The sequence below is a fragment of the Meriones unguiculatus genome, chromosome 6, assembly GCF_030254825.1.
Source record: "Meriones unguiculatus strain TT.TT164.6M chromosome 6, Bangor_MerUng_6.1, whole genome shotgun sequence".
Lineage (NCBI taxonomy): Eukaryota > Metazoa > Chordata > Mammalia > Rodentia > Muridae > Meriones > Meriones unguiculatus.
In genome coordinates, this window is record NC_083354.1 from 82,843,931 (window position 1) to 82,864,763 (window position 20,833).

At 42.1% G+C, this 20,833-nt stretch overlaps 1 protein-coding gene across 2 annotated transcripts in view; it reads left to right on the forward strand.

Moving 5' to 3' along the window:
* Elovl7 (ELOVL fatty acid elongase 7) overlaps positions 1-20,833 on the forward strand; it is a 63,011-nt gene that overhangs the window by 8,773 nt on the left and 33,405 nt on the right. The window contains exon 1 of one of the 2 annotated variants that reach the window (XM_021632763.2): positions 7,934-8,055. The exons of the other annotated variant lie outside the window; for it this stretch is intronic. The gene's annotated coding sequence lies outside the window, so the exon portion shown is untranslated. Of the gene's footprint in view, positions 1-7,933; positions 8,056-20,833 lie in introns of those variants that run through there. 2 annotated transcript variants of the gene reach the window in all.

The following is a 20,833-nucleotide window of genomic DNA, read 5'->3' on the forward strand; positions in this document are numbered from 1 at the left end:
ATGGTAGCCCTAATTTTGATCTTCATCTCAGTTTCTGGAAGGATCTATGATGCCACTTTCTGCACCCTCTTGGTAAACAGTGAAGGAAAACAGGACACCTTTGTATTTCGATGACTGGGTTGTCTGATGGCTGGCATATTTGATATCTGGGTGGAAGGAGTTCAGTCTCATCTTCAAAGGGGGTCTCGCGATCTGGGGACTGGCCAGATTTCCTCATCTGCAGGTCTGCACATTGGCAAAGAACTTACTTCCATGGAAAACTGAGCCAAAGACCTCTGTTTTGAGCATCACTCTTGGCTTCGTCTCTGCTCCGTCTCTCTCTTTATTCTTTCTGTTATTTTCTGCTCCACTCTCTCTTGTGTGGTAGAAGGCTCTACAGCACCACACACCTACTGCTCCTCTGTAGACTGCAGAATCCTTTCAGGAGCTGTGGTGTGGGCAGCCTAGGCTTTCCTTGTCTGTTTTTACTGGTAGCCTCTGTCACTGTCAACACCCCTCAGCTTTGCACTTAGCCGCAGCCCTGGCAGGAGCATGTATTAGCTCTAACATCTCATCTGCTAGCCACAGCCCGGGCTCTTCAGCTCTTAGAGCATTTCCTCTCTGCCTTCCAACAGCGACCTTTGTTTTCCATTGGTCTCTTTCTCTTTGTGTCATTTCCATATGGACATGGCAAAGCGACTCTAAGTTAATAACTACAGTTGCCCCAGAATGTGATCTAAATAGCTCAACAGTTGTTTTCGAACATATTAAAAAAAATTGATTGGTTTATAGATACCAATCATGCCTTCATACTGCCCAAAATCACTTAATGCTTTCACTCAGTTACACTCTGCCTTGGCCCCATAAGAGAACCATTTGTGAACTTCAAAAAAAAAAAAAAATCCTGTTGTCCAAGGTATGCATAGTGACACATGCCTGCCATCCCAGCTACGTGGTGGATGAAACAGGAGAAGTGGGAGAGTGGTGTCAGCCCGATAATAGTCTCAAAAGAAAACAATAACAACAAAACAAGCACCATTCACCTGAACACAGATGTCTACTGCCAAGGCCAATTAAATCTGAAACTCTGGACCGAAGGATCCGTGTTACATCAGGTTTTGCACATGATCTTGTGTGCAGCCAGGAATCGTTTTTACTTCCGAAGGCCTTAACAATGATCCTGTTCTTTCACTGATTCGAAAATCCTCCGATGGAAATGACAGTTAGGTGTCACAGATTTTGTCTCATATGTGAGATCTAGAAATAAATATGCACACATATACATACACAAAGATATATGTATATAACAAAAAAAAAAGAAGAAAAGCCCCTTGCCTGCTAAACTATGGTTGTATAAGACTTGTTGTAATCTCAGCACTAGGAAGAGGTTGAGGCAGGAGGATCTTGAGTTCAAATTCATCCTGAGCTACATATGAGATCCCTTATCAAAGCAGGGCGAGGGGAAGGGCCCCTCTACCTGAATACATTTTACAACCTTTAGCATTTGATATCATTGCCTACTTTGATAGAAAAAAAAATGAAGATCTTGTTGGTGAACTCCATTCAATAATTTTTGTTTGCATTTCACTGAGGCCTGGATCATGCCAGGTATTGGACATAGATCGAGCAGATGAACAAAACTGTGCCTGCTGGTGTTGGCAGTCTACAGCTGCATATATAGAGGTCAGGTAGGCAACACCAGCATGTGCTAAATGGGTGCTTGGCACAGGACCCTAGTTTACACTTGGGCCCCAGGAAGCATTCCTGCTTCTACTCATTCATTTATATCAGACCTTTCTTTCCAGTTTCCCCATCTCAGAAGAGAAGGCCCTCACTGCTGCTCTAGTGGACAAAGTATACCCGGGAAGCTAAGGCAAGATGACTATTGCAAGTTCAGAACTAGCCTTGGCTAATAACTGAATTGGTAGCCAACTTGTGATATACCAAAAATCCACCTCAAAACTCCAAAACATGAGTCCCAAAATAATGATAGAAGCTTGATTCTGCCCTTTTCCCTCTTTAGCTTCCATAATCATTGGCTGTCACAACAGGCTGACCCAGGGTTTCCTGTCACTCATCTACCCTGTCTTTACATTTGGCTTCTGCCTTGGGAATCAGCCTTCTTTCCCTATCCCAAGTGATAGGGATTTCACTGGGGACCATTTTGCCCTCTGACATTGACCTCTGTGACATGCTGATAGTATTCATTGCCTTATTCGGGAGTTTTCTCACTTTTGTTTTTGTGATTCTATACATATTTTGTGTCTTTTTGACATTCCCTTTTCCATCCTTAAATAGTGATATTCCCCACTCATCTATTCTTGGACCACTGTCTTTCTCAGTCATCTGTTACTGCAGCTTTAATCGCCAACTAGATGTGGATATCTTCAGAATCTGAGGAACCTTTATCCTAGATCTTCCCAGATACCCGTGGAGCATCTCCACCTGAATGATGTGTTAAGTTTGTCTTGTCACACCACGATTTCCCAACATCCTGCTCTTTAAACCTGTTTTTCTGTTCGTGTTGCTTATCTTACCAGGTAGCACCATCCTCGGAGGCTTTAGTCATTCTGTCCTGTGACTGAGTCACCGTAGCCATCTGTATTGCTTTACGGAGAGTTCTTGACTGTGCCCACCACTCTCACAGGCACGTCACCAAGCTGTGCCCTTGTCGAAACCCTTCAACTCATGTCTCAGTGGGGATTGGTGTTATAACAGACTTACTCTTCTCTGCCATTAAGGCCACTCATTTTGGTCCTCTCTCCTGGCCTATAGCCACGTCCTGTGGAGTCTGTGTTGCAGGCATCGTTCTGGTTGCGTTGTCAGTGTGGTGAAAGATGGAAAACCACGTGGTGAGAAATGTTTCACCTTTGGGGAGTCCACATTGCCACTACAACCTCATTTCACACCGGTCGTTTGATCGCCTCAGGAGGCTTGCTTGTTCTACTACTGGAAAGTGCCCAGTTCCTACCATCTCAGAAAAAATAGTTCAGATCTCATAGCCATTCTCAAAGCTTTTTTTTAAAAAAAAATTATATTCACATCTTTAATAGTTCATTCACTGCTATTTTCTGGAGGCCTGCATTGTCTCAGGAAACAGGGTTTATGAGAGGAATAAGATGTGCATATACAGGAGGAGATTATATGAGTGTTTTTCAAACTACATGAACTGCTCAAAGTGTGGGGGTGGACCATTTGGGCTTTTTATCTGTTTGTGTTTTCTAGCCTGGATCAATAAATGGTCCCATTACACCCAATGACTAAGGGAGTTGCACCACAGCTGACTCACCTCACAAATTCAGCAACACCTCAGCTATTTTGTACCTAGTTCAGCAAGTGTTTCATTCTTTCCCATCACAGGGTTGTCAGATTTCTGGGAGCATCATCTCTAAATGATTTCTGGACCCAGCTCATGCCGCAGTAGTAGCAGACCATTTGCACCCACTCATCACTCATGCTGTGTGCCATCATAGAGGAAGGCACACTGAACCGTCCTCCAGAGGGGAAACCCAAAGCCTGCTATGACCTTAACCAGCCATGTAGTCAAAGCTTTATGGTTATGAAAGGAAATTGAAGCATATCTTTATGGCGAACCTTTTTGGGACTCTGGACAAGGACAGAAGAAGCACTGGGGAGTATCCTAGAAGGCAAGAGACAAGGGCCAGGTGGGATGAGCGTCTTTGTCCAGCCATCCCCTTGACACTCTTGTATTGCAGATTCTCTCTGGGCATTGAGATTTGAAGCAAGCACAGCTTTTGTTGAGCCTCCCCCATCCCCTGCCTTTTTCTTTTTCTTTCTTTTTTACTGTAGGCAGTCTTTGAAGAAATGTAACAAGGGGCACAGAATAGTCAACTTAATTCTTATTAGATGACTCTGGTGGCATTGGAGAAAATGGGCAGCTGCCAAGTCGGGAAACCTGCCATCCAGGTGAGAGATTGTGAGTGGACACGTTAAGGGAGAAGCAAGGGGCTTTCTGGAGAAAACGCCGCTGAGATGGAGTGAATCACAGAGTCCTTGGGGTGCAATAAAGTTTAGAGATGGCTTGCAATTTCTGGGATGGGTTACTGATCCAGGTCACTGGGAGAGTATATCATAGAACCGGAAGGGGTTGGAGACACAGTCAAGAATCTGGTGACATTCCAGGCAGACTCCTCCTCTCTGTCCCACTGAAGCCACAGAATTCATTGGGTTTTTGTGCTTGTGAGCTTCATGAGAATACCTACAAAGTTTTCCATCCCAAACACTTCTCATAAGGTCCAGCACATGGGACAGACTAAACAAATGGTTGCTAGGTTAAACAGATAGTATTTTTTTTTTTTTTTTTTTTTACTGCATCACAAAGGTGGTGAATATAAACAGCACACATTTATTAATCGCCAGAAATCCTGTTTGGCATGGCTGATTTCTCTGCTATGTTTCACAAGGCCCAAATCAAAGTATTGGTATATTGGAATAATTTTATTAATATTTTGCATTTATTTACGTGTGTGTGTGTGTGTACCTACATGCTCATGTATGCTGCAAAATACCCCAATATACATGGGTATGTCAGAGGACCACTTGTGGTAGCTAGTTCTGTGCTTCCTCCATGTGGCTTCCTGGGATTACCCACAGATCATCAGGTTTGGCACTCGTGCCAAACCCCTGATTCTGCTCTTACTAGGAGGCTCTGGGTCAACATGGCTGTAGGAGGTCAGCCATGTTGCAGGTGAATCTCTTTCTGTGTGGCTGCAAGGTCAAGGTCCCCGTTTCCTGGGCAGGCAGTAAAGAGTCATGCGCATGCGTGTTTTCATTCCTTGAGTGAGGGCTTAAAGTCTTGAGGGCAGCAATCATTAGCTTCTAGGCAGGCACAAGTCTTTGTTTTCTAAGGGTTCCTGTAATTACTTAGAGCCTTCCCTGGTAATCTAGGTTAATCTCTATTTTAAGATCTGTCACCTTAATTGCCTTGGTAGACTCAGTTTTGTCATGAAATATTAGCACAGGTTAGGCCATGGACGCCTATTATAAGGGGACATTGTTTTGCCCACCACAGTAGTAATTGTCAATATTATCGTGCAAGGGTTATGATCATGGCTCTTAAATATGTGTATTTTGGCTTCTCTTATTTGTTCAAGGAAACACAAGGACACCACTTTTTTTCAGTATCAAAACAAACAAACAAAACAAGAGCAGATAAGGCCCGTCAACTCCCACTGTTTCAAGCCACCAGACCATTTATTCATTCTACGCATCCATCTGCTTCATCTGTTTATTTAGAGTCATTCATTCATTCATATACACTTTGGTACTGACTTTAAGAGTCTGGACGGCAGGGTGAGGAGGCCATGTAGTTCCATCAAGCACGAGCTCTGAGTTCAGACCTCAGCTGTGGCTAGTTGAGTGTGGCGGTACTCGCCTGTAATCTCAGCACTTGGGAGACAGAAGCAGGAGGATCGGAAGTTCAAGGTCATCTTTGGCTACAAGTCTAACCTGTAATAAATGGCATGCTGTTTAAAAAAAAAAAAAGTTCAGACTGGGTTCTGGGTTTGTATGATGAGGAAGAGAGAGTGTGCCATAAGGATAGATAACACCAGATTTCTGTCAGATCTTGTTTAGTATATTGGGGTCTATTATCAAATTGTCTTTTCTTCTTGTTTAGTGTTGTGTTTTGGGATAGAGTGTCATATATCTGAGGCTGGACTAATAGTGTAGCCAAAGCTGATTTTGAATCCCTGATCCTCTTGTCCCTCCCACCTCTTCCTGATATTAGAGTTACAGGCATGCCCTGTCCCTCCCCGACAGGCTATGCCATCTGCTTGTGAGTTTGCCCTGTGCTGATGACGTTTCCTTCTCCAGCAGTGGGTCACTGTTTTTTAGTGTGCTGTGGCTTTCAAGCCCTGACCAGGAGGACAGTAAATATGTAATTGAGGTAATCACTGCTTAATTCACTCCCTTGTGTGTGTGACCATGCAATTTAGACACCATTAATAAACATGTATTATAATCTTAATTTTTCACTTTGTTTAAATAGGTGACAGATGTCATCAGGTGCTTATTACTCTCCAGAAACACGCTAGGCACATACAAGGAAGTTGTTCTCCCATACCCGGCCTTAACTATGTTCACATTTAGCGATAATTTCATAGCAGCATAGATAAAACAACTTCATTCCTTTACTTTTTTGAACCCCATTCCTGTTTATGACATGTTATTTCATGGTAAGAATATACCAGTTTGTTAATGGCTTGTATTGGTGGCCATTCAGATTGTTTCCGTTTCTTTCCTGCTGCAGATTATCATAGCAAATAAGCCTCATGTCTGTGCCCTTCACACAAGCGTAAGAACACGCACAGACTAGCATGTTCGTGTCACGCTAGGTTTTGCCAGTTCATCCACAGAGGTTATGCTAACAGTGCCACAGCCGTGTGCAGAGGTTCCCGAACTTTACTCACTCAGCCAATCTGACATGTGGAAATGATACTTAAATTAACTTGGGCCTGCTTCATGAGTAAATAACACCGGGGATTTGTGAGTGTGTGTGTGTGTGTGTGTGTGTGTGTGTGTGTGTGTGTGTGTACAGTATGCTGGAATCATTTGTTATCTTTTCCCCCATTTATTTGTATCTTTTGTCTACTTCTCTTATTGAGTTGATGCTTTTGTTTTTAATTTGTCAATAGTCAAGTTAAATTCATCAGTTTGTTTTTAATTTGTATGTAGTAGAGAAAGCAGCCTTTAGAGACAGAGTTTTCTCTCAGTTTGATTTATCTTTTCACTTTTTTTTCTACTTAGCTTTAGATACATATGGTTGTCTTGTCTGATTAAGTTTTAAATCCCACTTCTATCTTTTCTCTCATGGTTAGACAGCCTTTCCTCATTCCAACAGTAAGAAATAATCATGTGAGATTTTTCTCAGGTATTTTTTAGCCCTTTACTTTTTTTTTTTAAGATTTAATTTTTATTATTTATACAACATTCTGCCTGCATGCCAGATCTTACTATAGATGGTTGTGAGCCACCGTGTGGTTGCTGGGGATTGAACTCAGAACCTTTGGAAGAACAGCAAGTGTTCTTAACCTCTGAGCCATCTTTCCAGCCCCTAGCCCTTTACTTTTAAATAACTATAGATTATAGGAAGTTACAATGTAAGCACAGAGATATCCTGGAGCCCACTCTTGGCTCTTTTGGGGTCCTAGGAATTGTATGAATTTCATGTTTTTACACTTGGCTTTTGGACCCATCTGAACGTTATTCTGACATGAAACATGGGATTGCGTATGGCAGTGCACATCTGTAACCTCAATGGTTGGGATGTGGTACAAGGAGAATTAGGAATTCAGACATTCTCAACCACCTAGTGACTTCAAGGCCACCCTACCCCTCACCCCTTACACGAGATCCTCCCTCAAAATGAAGAAGAAAGAAACCAACCAAACCAAAAAAAAAAAAAAAAAAAAAAAAAAAGAAACCAAACCGATATGGATCTCAATTTAATTTTTTTCTAATTGATTACCTGTTGTTTGTAACATTTTAGAATTGTATAATCCATCTTTTCCCCAGTAATTTAAGCAAATAAACATAAACCAAATGCCAAAAAACCCATATTCATTGGTCAGTTTCTTTTCTTTTTTTTTTTGCGTCAGTTTCATATGCATTTAAAGTTTCATGTCTGAAATATTTTATGTCATTGCTAACACACTTGTTTTTTAAGAAATACCTGCTCAGATAACCAGTGCCATCCTTGTTTCAAAATACCGTTATGGTGTAAGCTGGCCTACTTTTCTAGTATTGACTTTGGGTGGTATGGGTTATGCTGGGATATAGGTGAGTAAATATTTATGTCCCGCCCTGTGGGAGCTCATCTGTTAAGGTAAAGCCTTTCAACTATGCAGTGCTTAAGCTGAGCCATGTTGGTAATCTTGCAGAGCCCTGGCCAAATTCAGGCTGCTTAGATCTTGGATCATCCTGCTACCTGACAGAGCTCAGATTTGTGTTCTGGTCGCTGAAAGCTTCTGACGTACAGTAGCTCGTCGGCATGCCTTCTGTGTGCTCGGAGTGTCATTTCGTTCCACAGACGTGACGTGACAACTGCCACAACCTGTGGGTACAGTATAACTCTCCTGATCCCTCTGGACTTAGTAAGCTCAACGCTATTTCAACTTACTTTAATTTTAATATACTTTATGTATTTTATTTATTTTATAATTTTAATATACTTTTTCGTCCATATTTATAAGATAGCCATTCTCAAGTTCTTATGTTTCAAAGAATGGACTAAGCAGGGACCGCTGAGGTTTTTCCAGTTTTACTAAAGGAAGAATGAGATATTCATCTGCTTATTTAATTATCTGAATCTCGGTGTAGATTTGTATAATCCCAAATTCTTTCCCAGATAGATAGTTGTAATATGTATTTTGAAAAATCTTCTTGGTTCTCTCCCCATGGTTTTAGATTTTCATACAGGAGTGAAGGAATAGACACATTTAAAAACAGAGAAGTGTTTTCATATGGATTATTTAGAGAGAAATCATGCTGGAATTTTACTAATCTACTTAAAATCGGATTTGTCATGTAATATACGGCAGTAGCCTTGACTTGGGTTTGTTCTGCAGCCTGCCAGCTTGTATTTAAAGGGAGCCTCTAAAGCCCCACCAGAGCTTTGGATTCAAGGCTGCTGTAGCACTCTGTGGGGCTGCTCCACAGTTCCCAGCTGCACAGTGGTTCTTGTGAAGTAGGGCTTTTGGGAGACATTTGTGGTTGAGAAGCAAGGGGAGTCCCCGGCTCTTCATCTCCCTCTTGCTGTTCAGAATTATTCCTCAGCAAGGCAAGGTCCTCCAGGTGATTTTGCCCATTTTCTGGGAGTTTGTATCTCCGTGGGTTTCCTGTGACCAAGCCCCGGAGGACTTTCTTTTGGACGTAAATCACTTAGCACTTGTGATGGAAGGCTATGCTCTGAGAGGCCGCTGAGCTGGCACAAGGCCAGCCATGCCCAGAAAACTTGTCTGTAAAGTGAATTCCAAGTTATCCATTTGAAATTGGTCACATAAACCCATGAGTAAACATGATAGCAGCTGATTCTACTCAGGGGATCCAGGTCTAGATAAGAATGCAGTTTGGTGAAAATAAAGCTAAAAGAACTAATTCTGTCTGCCTAGAAATTAGTCTACTTTTAAATATATATTTATTTTTATATATCCTTATATATAATATATCTTATATATTATATAAAATATTATATACATTGCATGCTTGTGCATGTGTTCGGGAGTGCATGCGTGTGTGTGCACAACTTGGGTGGAGGTCGGGGTTGTTCGTGTGTCATAACTCATGTGTGGAGGTCAGGGGAATGGAGGAATCTCTCTCCAGTCCATGAGTCCATTCTACACGGGTGGCAGGGATTGAACTCAGGCTGCCAGAACTTCACAGCAAGCTTAGACCTGTCGGACCATCCCACCAGCTGTAATTGCTGGAGAGGCGGCTTGGCAGTTTAGAGCACTTGCTGCTTTTCCAGTGGATCTGGGTTGGGTTCCTGGCACACACGTATCTGCAACAATCGTTTATAACTCCCATTACAGAGGATCTGTGGCACTCTTTCCTGGCCCCAGAAGACACTGAGTGCATGTGGTGTCAGACATAAATGCAGGCAGAACACTTTTATACACATTAAAATAAATAAAACTAACAAAAACCCCAGCCTTCATCATGGGCTTCCAGGCAGTCCTAGACAACTGGGGCAAGTACCTCAGCCATTATGTTTTGGAGAAATGGGAGGGACCTCTGCTTTTCAGTTCTCTTTCACTCTAAACCTGACTGACGGGATTACTAGAACCTACTAGCAACTGTAATGTAATTTCTCTGTTGTTTATTGAAGGGTGGCACCTCATCCCTACTGCCAGGCTGGCTATCTTAGTACCAAGGAATAAACCCAAGGCCTCTTTACCCAACAACCTTCTGCTCTATAGTAACCCTCAATCTGTGATGCTTTGACTTTGTGGATAATTTGACCTGGAGATCCTGTCTTTGAATTGGGAGACTCTTCCCACCGAGGGACCTTCTCTGCCCTCTGGGGCTCTCTCTTTATTCTGCTTTGAGGCTTCTCCACATGGTCAACTAGTGAAGCTAATGTGAATGACGGCGATCTCAGGGTTACAGGTCAGTCTGATGACCGGGAAGCAATCAGAGGCTGACTCTGTATTGACTGTGTGGGATGTGAGCTATGTCCCAATTAATGCTATTTTAAGAAATATTTGATTTTTCTTTTTAATTATGTGAGTATATGTGTGTCTCTAAGTGAGCCTGTACATATGAGTATTGTACCCACCGAGGTCAGAAAAGGTGATTGATCCCCTGGAACTGGAGTTACACATGATGGACTTGGACCAGAAAGAATTGATGTCCCGTTAATATTCCCAAGGTCCATTTGATGTGTTGGGATAATGTTCTTTTACACAGCCTATCCCCACTTACTCCGTGATTGGTCTGCTTAGATCTGGCTGCCTCCCAGAAACCTGACTTCTCCCCTGCCTGCACTGTTTATAAAACACCTTGGCTACCTGTTGCCATCCTGGAGGACTGTCTGTTGGAACTGTTTTGCTTGACATGAACTCCGAGAAGGCGAGCCCTCTATACTACCTACTTTTTTCCTTCTAAGAGTACCCATGGCTTCACACACGCTAGGCAAGGCCCCTGTTTGCCTATATTCTGGCAAATAGCCGTTCTTGCTCTCTCTCTCTGTGTAATAAATAAATACGTAATCTAATATATGTATATAAATATAAACATATAAATAATATATGTATATATTCTATATTTATATATACATATAAGTATTATTACATGTGTAACACATAACATACACACATATACGTATATTGTTTCTAAATGTAATTTTCTTTTGAAATGGAGTAATCTTAAGTTACCCAGGCTGGTCTTGAACTTGAGATCTTCCTACCAGCCTGCCAGGTATGGGACTTCAGTCTTGGGCCACCAGAACTGGCTTGCTGCTCTTAAACAACAACAAAAACAGCATTAACTGGACCTAAAGAGCCGGCACTGCTCTTCCCAGGGACCAAGGTCCATACCCTGTAACTCTAGTTCCAGGGATCTGATGATAGTCTCTGATTATTTTTACATATTATTTATTTATAATGAATTACTTTTGTAATTAAAAATAAAAACAAAATATTTCTTGAAACAGCATGAATTGGGATAAGGTTCACATCCCACACATTCAGAACCTTTAAAGTGTGCCTCAATAAGATTTGCTATATTCAGTTTCAGTTGTTGCCATAATTCACCTTAATACATTTTTTTTTCGAAAAACTTGCATTTATTTATTTATTTAGTGTGTGTGTGTATGTGTGTGTATGTGTGTATATGAGTGTATGTGTGCGTATGTATGTGTGTGTGTGTGTGTGTGTGTGTGTGTGTCTGTGTAGGGGAGTATGTTTACCACCAGGGCACACATAGTTTGTTGCACCACACGTGTATGGGAGTCGAACTCGGGTCATCAGGCCTGGTGGCAAGCAAGACTGCCACCAATGTTCGGGTCGCCTGCCCCGAACATTCTCCTCAGTGTCAGCATCATGCCCCTGCACTTCCATCCTCACTGGCCCAGGCCTAGGCAACAGCCATTCTTGCCTGCTCTGTGTGAATAAAAGCATACACGATCTTTTGTGATCACCTCTTTTTTCGTTTGCAGAACTTCTTAAAGCCTCTATAGCTGGAGTGAGTCCGCTCTGAATCCTTTACGAAGGATCATTGGCGAGCTGGTGTGGCCAGGAGCCACCATAGCTCATAGTTGTGGGAGCCTCTATTAATGTTGCTGTGGTTAAAAAGCTCCTAGTTGGACCTCAGCCGTGGGCCAGTTCCTCAATTCAAGGCCAGCTATTGCCATCCCCACCCTTTGCCTCAGCTTCTTCGCTGAGTGCTTAATGGGGCCCTCCCTCAAATATTTCCTTAAAAATCTTAGGCTATTCAAAGTAAGCTGGAACTTTCTGGATAATGTATCAGGGAATCATGGGGTAGGACCACAGTTCTGCCTCAGGTTTCCAGAACTGAGGCCGTGCGTAAGAGGGAGGCCAAGGGGGTTCATTGTGCCACTAGAGGTAAAGTTCTTGGATCAGCACAAGATGGACCCAAGTCAGAGTGAAAGTAATCACGAATGAAAGGTGAGGTTTTGCAGGCAATCATATACCCGCATATTTATGCTCATCATTCCAGCCATGAACTTGTGACTCAAAGTCCATCCATGTTACCAAACAGTGCTCCCTTTCTATTGCTAAGTGCTTTTTCGCTATTTGGACGTATCACATTTTTAGCTCATTAGTTACCATGTTTTTTTGCCTTTTTTCTACTGAAGAGTAATGCTGCTGTATGTTCATATATTCGTATATGGGCTTCTTTTTAATGTGTGCTCTTAGGTGTAGACTGCTGGGTCTATGATAATTTTATGTTTTAACTTTCTGAGGAACTGCAAGTTGGTTTCCATGGTGGCTGCATCATTTCCCACTGTCAACGCTATGAATGTCCCACTTTCTCCTTGCCCTAACCAACACTTGTTTTTGTCTGTTCCTTTCTTTGTTTGTTTCATTCTTAATGAGCCATCCAGTGGGTGTGGATTGTCCAGCTTACCTTTGACTCTCCATCTTGGTGGTAATAAGTGTTGCCTGCTTGATTAAGCCTGTTTTGCTGAGTTTCTCTTATCACCCTCTGGAAGGTGCTATGCCCTGGAAGGGTGGATGTCTGTAGATGAGCATAGACTGATACCTGTTGAGTCCAGAACATTTGCTGTGCAGTTTAGTAAGTGTCTTGACCTCTCTGAGCTTCCATTTCTTTATACCCAAAGATGAGATACCTCTTTTACATGGTTGCTATGAAGGGTTGGGGCGAACAGAAGATGCAGCAGGGAGCCTGACTGAAGCCCTCATTAAATGGGTGCTGCTGTCCTCGTGAGTGAGTGAGTAGGTGGCCACTTCCTCTGTGTCCCTGCTTCAGGACACAGCCAATTGCTCATTTCAGGAGGCGGACCTAGTTTCTTGGCCTTTCCTTTACATCCTTCTTTGGGAGATCTCCCTCAGATCTCTTCACAGGATCTGCCAACACCTCTTCATTCTGAGAGTCCAGGAAGATTACTGCAATTGTCAGTGGTTCTCTCTGAAGCCTTAACAGACCCATTTCATGGGTCCAGCTTCTTCCAGTAATTCGTCCTTGAAAGGATAGTCTATGCAGAACCAAGCACTTCTAAGACTATTGTCAGTATGGTTTTGCTTTGTTTAGTTGTAAATACCAGGCGGGCACAGGTTGTTTGGAGAATCCTTTCTCTTTCTGGACTGTGTGAGGGTCCTCACTTGGCTGGGCTGGTTTTTGTTGCCTCTGTGCCTTTGAAACTCTTGGATCGTTTATGAAAGCAGAGGAATGGCTTTCATCTGAGGCCATAGTGGCAGCATTCCCACTGCAGGAAGCACTTGCTTGGCTCACAGATCCCCCACCGCGGCTGCAGGGAAGCCTCAGGAGTTTATTTGACTTGCTTGTACATTTCTGCCATTTCATGATCACATCCGTGCTGTTGCCTGAGAGTTCAGTGTCCTGGAGGACAGACTGAGTTTCCCATAGAGACTTTCATTTCTAGTCTGTCTGTCTAGTCCTAGCGGCCAGTGCTCTTAACCACTGAGCCATCTCTCCAGCCCCCATGCTCTTTATAAATCTTACTGTGGTCTTTTAGGTGCCTTCCCCAGTTTCCTGTTCTGCTAACATGAACCAATATGACAGACATAAAAGCAAATAGTTTGGGACTGTTCCAAAGCATAGGGATGAATGAATGAATGAATGAATGAATGAATGAATGAATGAAAGTAGGGTTTTGTTTTGTTTTAGAGCTCAGGAGAAGCCTTTGGGCTTAGGCAGAGGCAGGTCTCTATAAACTTAGCATGTAGCTGCAGAGGAAAGAAATGGCTTTAATCAGCAAGATTAGCTATCTGGAAACAGATAAGATAGTTTTAATACGCATCATAAAAACAGACAGTTGAGGATTGCTGGGGTAGGGGAGGGCATTGGTGTGGAATAGCTTACTGATGCAAAACTATTTTTAACATGGGAGAGTGGTGCGTGATGGAAAGTTTGAATAGGCGAAATGGAGTCAGAAAATGGAGCTGAGAGCCCCGACCTGATGTGATATATTCCAGAAAGCCATTAGAGCCTCCTGAGAGGGGAACAAGGATGGTGACACAGTGTTTGGCTTTTTTTTTTACTTGTAAGATTAACCCTAATCTTGGATTCAAGATTTGGGACAGTAGATGTGGGAGTGTCCCAGGCTGCGTAAACTGAGGCTCTGGTTTGTCGGCTTCGAGGATGGAGGAGAAACCTCTCATCCGAAAGAGGCCAGAGGCCTGGTTGTAGTGCTCCAGTTAGCAAAGGACAACACAAAGGTGTATCAAAGAAAACATAAGGTAGGATGACCTGTGGCAACGGTGTCAAAAGCCAATTAGCCAAAGACACAGCAGGCGAGATTCCTGTTAGGATTCCTGTTAGGTTCCTGTTAGGATTGCTGGGTTTCCCGGGAGGGGAGGGACAGGAAATGCCTGCTTTGTAATCATGGCTGGTAGGTAGAGACAATGACCCTGGCATGAGCGACATGTCAAGATTTCTAGTATCGATTTAGGAGTTACTGCCATAGTATTAGAAGTAACTGTGATATGTTCGGTGTGCTGCCTCAAACCTGATCATACCTGGGGAGCATGAGTTAGGATGGGAACCACAAGTTCTAGGCCAGTCTGGGTTACAGGAGGAGACTCTAACTCAAACAAAAACAAACAAAACCACAAAAAGGGAAATAAACATGTGGCTAGATCAAGAGAATGACAAAGCGCCAACAATTGAGGTACTCTGTTATCCACCTCCAATAGGGGAATAGGACATAAAGAAGCCACTTAATAGCCTGGGAAGGGCCGAAGCATGGAAAGGCAGGGGGAGAGCTGGAAAAATGTTATGTTCTGAAAGCTGTGGTCAGGGCTGGAAGAAGGAAGGAGAGGCCAGCAGAGTGGAGATCAGGACAGAGAAGAATTCCTGAGGGCTCTGTGGATCAGCACATTTTTACATGCATAAATTCAACTTCTAGCAGAAGAATAAGTAAATAAGTAAATAAACACAATAAAAAACAAAACTCAGAAAAATCCTTAGCACATAGGAAAGGCAGATGACTATTTCTGGGACAGACATGCCTCCTCTCCTTAGGCATCATTTGAGTGAGTCTGAGATGTGGTGGTATGGCCCTGGATGCCACAGCTCAAGTGTCTAAAGAGCCTTTGGGTTGATGTTGAGAGGAGAGTATGAGCATATCCTACATAAACTTGTAGAATGTTGCTCCTGCATTTAATATGGGGGGATTGTAAATTCTATGCTTCAGTTACAAATTGAAAAAAAATAAACAGATATCTCTCATATTACGAAAATGTGAAAGAAAAAGGTGAAGTTCACTGATGGGACAATTATTTTATGTAATTTTGGTAATCTGAGATAATGAACTACTAGAAATTCCAGGTGACAGAAGATTAGATGTCCTGTCCTCTTGTCTTTATTATTATGGGAATTTACCAGGTGATAAACACCTTTACAGTTAGCTGGTCTGCAAAGATGCTGTTGGCCCCGACTACTCTGGAGACTTTGTGACTGATCAATGTTGGCCTTTTTACAGCATGTAGTTCACTTAGAATGTTCATGCATGATCTGGATCTATGTTTATCTAAGTTACTGATGAGTGGCACAGAGAAAGAGAGAGAGAGAACATTTTGGGTGCATTGCAATAGACTGAATTCAGCAGACTTGCAAGTGTTGACTATCTCTGTTTACTCTCCAGAAGCAAAACCCCAAGAAATGTTCCGGGAACTTCAACCAGCAGGACCAAAGGGCACACTGCTGTTTGTTCATCAGCAAAAAGTGTGGCATCTCAGTATCTTTCTGAGTTTTTAGGAAGTAAACCTCAGAGTTGGAGCCAGCCTGGAACATGCTGCCCAAAGGATGCTACAGTGTGTTGGTCTTTGTTTTTTAGGTTCTGGATTCACACTCTGACCTTTGTTCTTGGTGTACACACACACACTGAATGGTGCCTTTTTTCCAGCTGGAAGATTTTGTTAAATAATGACTCTAAAGAATAAAATACAAATAATATTCCCAGAGTTTTAAGGAAAAAAAAAAAAGGGCAGGGGACAACGAACATTAATGAAAGTACATTCCTCACATTTTCAGAGAATCAAATCTCATTAAAGAAAATCTCTTGAGGAGATCAAGTGCAGCTTAGCAAAGGGCAAGGCCGCAAGTAGATGTGATTAATTAACAGAATGTTGAAAAGTTGACCTTGCTGTGTGTTATTTACAGGCAAACATGCCTTGTTTTCAACTTCAGACTTCAGTTTGAAGAGGGGAAAAATCAGGCCTTCACGCTAGCAAAGGCAGCAATGTGATTGTCAGTTGTGATCTTTTGACCTATTGATTGATGGGTAGTGAGGACATTTATTCCTGGCCCACCTTCCTCAGCCTAGCACTGTACAGTGCACACATTCCCTGTAAAGCATACAGAATTTTAGAATTGGCAACAAAGTATGTCCACAAGTAAAGTAAAGCTTTTTAATGATATAAAATAAGAGGTTCATGCAGGTATGAAACAAAGTGCTTTGTTGTGTGTGTGTGTGTGTGTGTGCGTGCAGGTAGGTGCTGGCCAGAGGTTGATGCTAAGTGTCTTCCTCAATCACCTTGTGCTTTGAGACAGGGTCTCTCATTGAACCTGGAACTCACCAGTTCAGCTAGGCTGGCTGTCCAGGGAGCTCTGGAGAGCCTCCTGTCTCCGTCTCCCCAGGGATGGGGGTATAAGATTGTACTGCCATCACTAGCTTGAGAATCCAAACTTAGGTCCTCATGTTTATATAGTGAATAGTAAATTGAGCCATCCTCCCCCCCCCACCGTCCTGAAGTCAAAGCTCTCTGGTCATATCGAATGTCAGCCCAGAAAAACTGAGTCCACTATTCCAGTGCACAAGAACGGCATGTCAATACTAGCTATATAAACGTGCTGTAGGATCACACGTTTGTGTAAGTGTGTATTTGTTTCCACTGAATACTTGCATTGATGTAATGGGTTAACTTATTACTTCCTTTGGATGGAAGGAATTTTCTGATGTCCTAAGTTCCACACAAAAGCCTTCTAAGACATATAGACAAACAATCGACAGATGCCACACAGTGGGCTGTAAAAACCCGTATGAAAAGCCTTTAACCAATGGACGAACTCACCATCACCATCTTGAGAAACTCCCTTCAGCTTGAGATTCCATCATCAGGGCCTTTACCTGTCAATGGAAAACACAAGCACATGTTAAGTGTTGAGAAAGAAGCCAAATGGTATTATCCCAGGCTAGACCAACCTACTCTTGTAGGCCCTCCCATCTTGGCCTTTATAAGAAGTGCTTTATTTCATTCTCTTAAATACTCCAAACATTCACTTAAATATCCATTTGTGTTTAGAGTCATCTTAAAAAAACAAAACAAAACAAAACAGTAATACCCCCCCCACAACAACTCCAAACCAAAACCATAGAGCAGAATTTCCCCAAGTGTTAGTAAACAAAGCAAATATATCTTTTCTCTAGACTCTCAGGAAAGGCTATTGGACATTAAGTAGAGGAAAATCTTGGGGTGTACAACTTCCCCAAGAAGATTATCTGGAGGCTCTAAGACGAGTGGTCTCTTCTATTTTTGTTTTTATTTATTTTATTTTATGTGCATAACTCTTCTGCCTGCATGTATGCATGCACATACCTGCTGTCCAAGAAAATCTGAAAAAGGTGCTGTGATCCCTGGAAATGGAGTAGTAAGTGGTTGGGAAGCACCAGGTGGGTCCTGGGAACTGAACTGGAGTCCTCTGTGGGAGCCGCCCAGTTCCCTTACCCACTGAGCAATCACTCCAGCCCTCATCTTTCTGTTTCCGGAAACCAGAACCTCTAGCTAAATGCACTTGCCTGCAATTAAGGGCTAAGTAAATCAATGTTCGGATCTTGTCTAGAAAATGAAATGCCTGTCATACTTAGAATTTCTAAACAACTGAAGCATGGGTTCATTTTTAGAATCCCCAATAACGCTAGGTTGAGCGCTGCTACTGAAGTTAGATTTTGTCTTGGTTCATAATGAGCATTTGTGGCCGAGGGAACTCACCTGAGAATCCAGTTTCCCCCTTTTCCTATTTTGTTTTTGCCACCAATAAAAAGCAGATCATTAATCATAGGCATCCACACATCGCCACGCAATTGAGTTGCTCCCAGTCTGCCCAGGGTATCCAGGATGCTTTTGTGCTTGAAATAAATCTTTTCCCTTACCACCTTCCTCCCTGTTCTCCCTACAAATGTCTTGAGAAATACAACATAAAACAGGAAGACCCCTGAGGTCGATTGAGCTGTGTTAGGTACAAATCCAAAGAAGAACTAAGAACTAAAGGGGCCCCTGCAGCCCAAACATCCCTTTTGGGTAACAGCTATGTCCCAGTAACTGCAGCTTTCAGGCCTCCCTTGCTTCTCCAAAGATGCCAACATTTTGTTGTCGTTACTGAGTAGTCTTTTTCCTTATTTGGCTCTACTGTGATTTGTCCATTTATACACTGAGGAACATTAGGGAGGTTTCTAGTTTTGGGTGATTATGAGTAAAGTTATTCTAAAAAGTAGTGTATGGAATTTTGATCATGATAGTTCTAATTAACTTGAGGATGATTGATATCTTTTGCTTTTATGAGAAAGGATGTCCTTTCTTCTATCTAGGGCTCCTGGGTCCTGTACCACCACACCAAGCTGGATAGTCAATAGCCTAATAATATTGAGTCTCCCAATTCGTGAACATGGTATAATTTTCTACTTGTTTAAACCTCTGACTTTTTTTTTTTCATAGATGCTCATGTTTTTATTTACTCATTCAGTTCACCAGTCACAGTTTGTCTTGGAATTGTCATATATCACTAGCTTTCTCAGTATATAAAGTAATTTTTTTTATTATGTATTTGAACTTGGCTTCTTTCCCTTTTGTTGAGTTCTGCACTTTGGAAAGACCAATCCTCTTTGTATTGGATGTTCTTGCCCTATTCAGAGCCTTTTGAGGTTGTATCAATGTTTTATTGGTTTTCATTTGGCTACTTTACTGCCTTCTACACCAGGGAATCACTCTTTAGCCATGAACACTCTGTTTCTAATTTCTTTTTAATGCAAAAGTAATGCTGTGTTCCTTAAATTGTTATATTAGCTCTGTTCTCCATTCCATTTTATTCTTTAAAACATCATTCCATGAAGACATGTTTTTTCACTCCAAATACTTACAGAGAGTTTCACTGCTTTAATTAAATTACATTTTTCACCTTAGATTGGGTTTTCTCTCTCTCTCTCTCTCTCTCTCTCTCTCTCTCTCTGTGTGTGTGTGTGTGTGTGTGTGTGTGTGTGTGCATGTGCCTGTCTGTGTTTTTCTGTCTGTCTGTCTATACATGTATTTTATGCAGAGTATGAGGCAGGCCTGAAGCTTACCAATATAGCTTGACTTGAACAAAATATCATCCTGCTTCAGATTCCCCAGGGCTAGATTCCATTTCCAAGCCATTATGCCTGGCCTTGGCTGGTTCTTTATCTGTTTGCTGTCCTTGCTCTACCCTCTTCCCCCCAGTCTATTGGTAAACTTTTCATTTTTCTTTCTTTTTTTTTTTTTTTTTTTTTTTGTCATCTTGTGAGTGTCTGGACAGCTCTACTTGCTGTCCAGGTGTTTGGTTATTTCTTTCCCACAGTATTTTCAACCCAGTCTCTACCCCTCACACCCTTTGGCTGTAGTTTGAGGACTGAGAATCTCAGTTGATAGTTAATGTCTTCTAGCTCAGGAAAGTCTAATGCATTTTAAGTTGCAAATTATTCTCTTCAATTAGTGATTGTTCTCTTCAATTAGTGATTATTCTCTTCAATTAGTTTTCTTTCCAGTGTCTAGCCAACTTATACTGTAACTTAATAATTGGGTTGTTATTCTTTGGGTTGACAGAGTCAGGTGGATGTGTGGAACAGTTACGGTGAGGTGAAGGCCTCAGTGGAGGGTTGTGTTGGTAGATTGAGGGCAGAAGATCACAAGGTGGGAAAATAGACCTGAAAAAGTTTGTATGGAGACAGGACTAAAGGTGGTTTGAAAGGTGAAGGAAAGGAATGCCACCAAAGCATACTGCACAGGAACTGGATTTTTCTTGTTTGATTGCCTCTATGAAAATTCATGTGTGTTTTTTGTTTTTTTGTTTTTTTGTTTTGTTTTTTTTTAAATCATTTAGTTATTTCATTCTTCAGTGTTTGGAGCCGCTCTGACAAGTTATCCTGTGGCTTCCGGTGGTTGCTTCCTTATGCTTGTCTCTGGCTTCTCTTCTTGTTTCTTAAACATGGGTGTTTCCTGGGGTGCTGTCCTTTGCCTAGTCCCCTCCTATGGCATTTCTCAAGAGATGTGCACTGCTCCCATGCTAATTACCACCTCTTGCCATAATTAAGCATTGCTTTAATCCTAGGTTCTGATTCTGGATATTTTTCTTTAAGTCCAGTGAAAATATCCATTTGGTATATTAGTTTGGTAGGGCTGCTATAACAGAGTTCCATTAACTGTGTGGTTTAAATAACAAAAAGGTATTTTCGCATAGTTGTGAAGATTAGCAGTGGGAGATCAAGGGGTACAGTGTTCCCTCTGAAGGCTGTGAAGGTGACACCTAATCCAGCTCTTGCCTTGGTTGGAGATGACTATCTTTGTGTCCATATTCCATTTACCCTGTGTTCATAAATCCATGCCTAGATTTCCTCCTTTTATGAAAATACCAGTTGCATTAGATTAGGAGCCAGCCT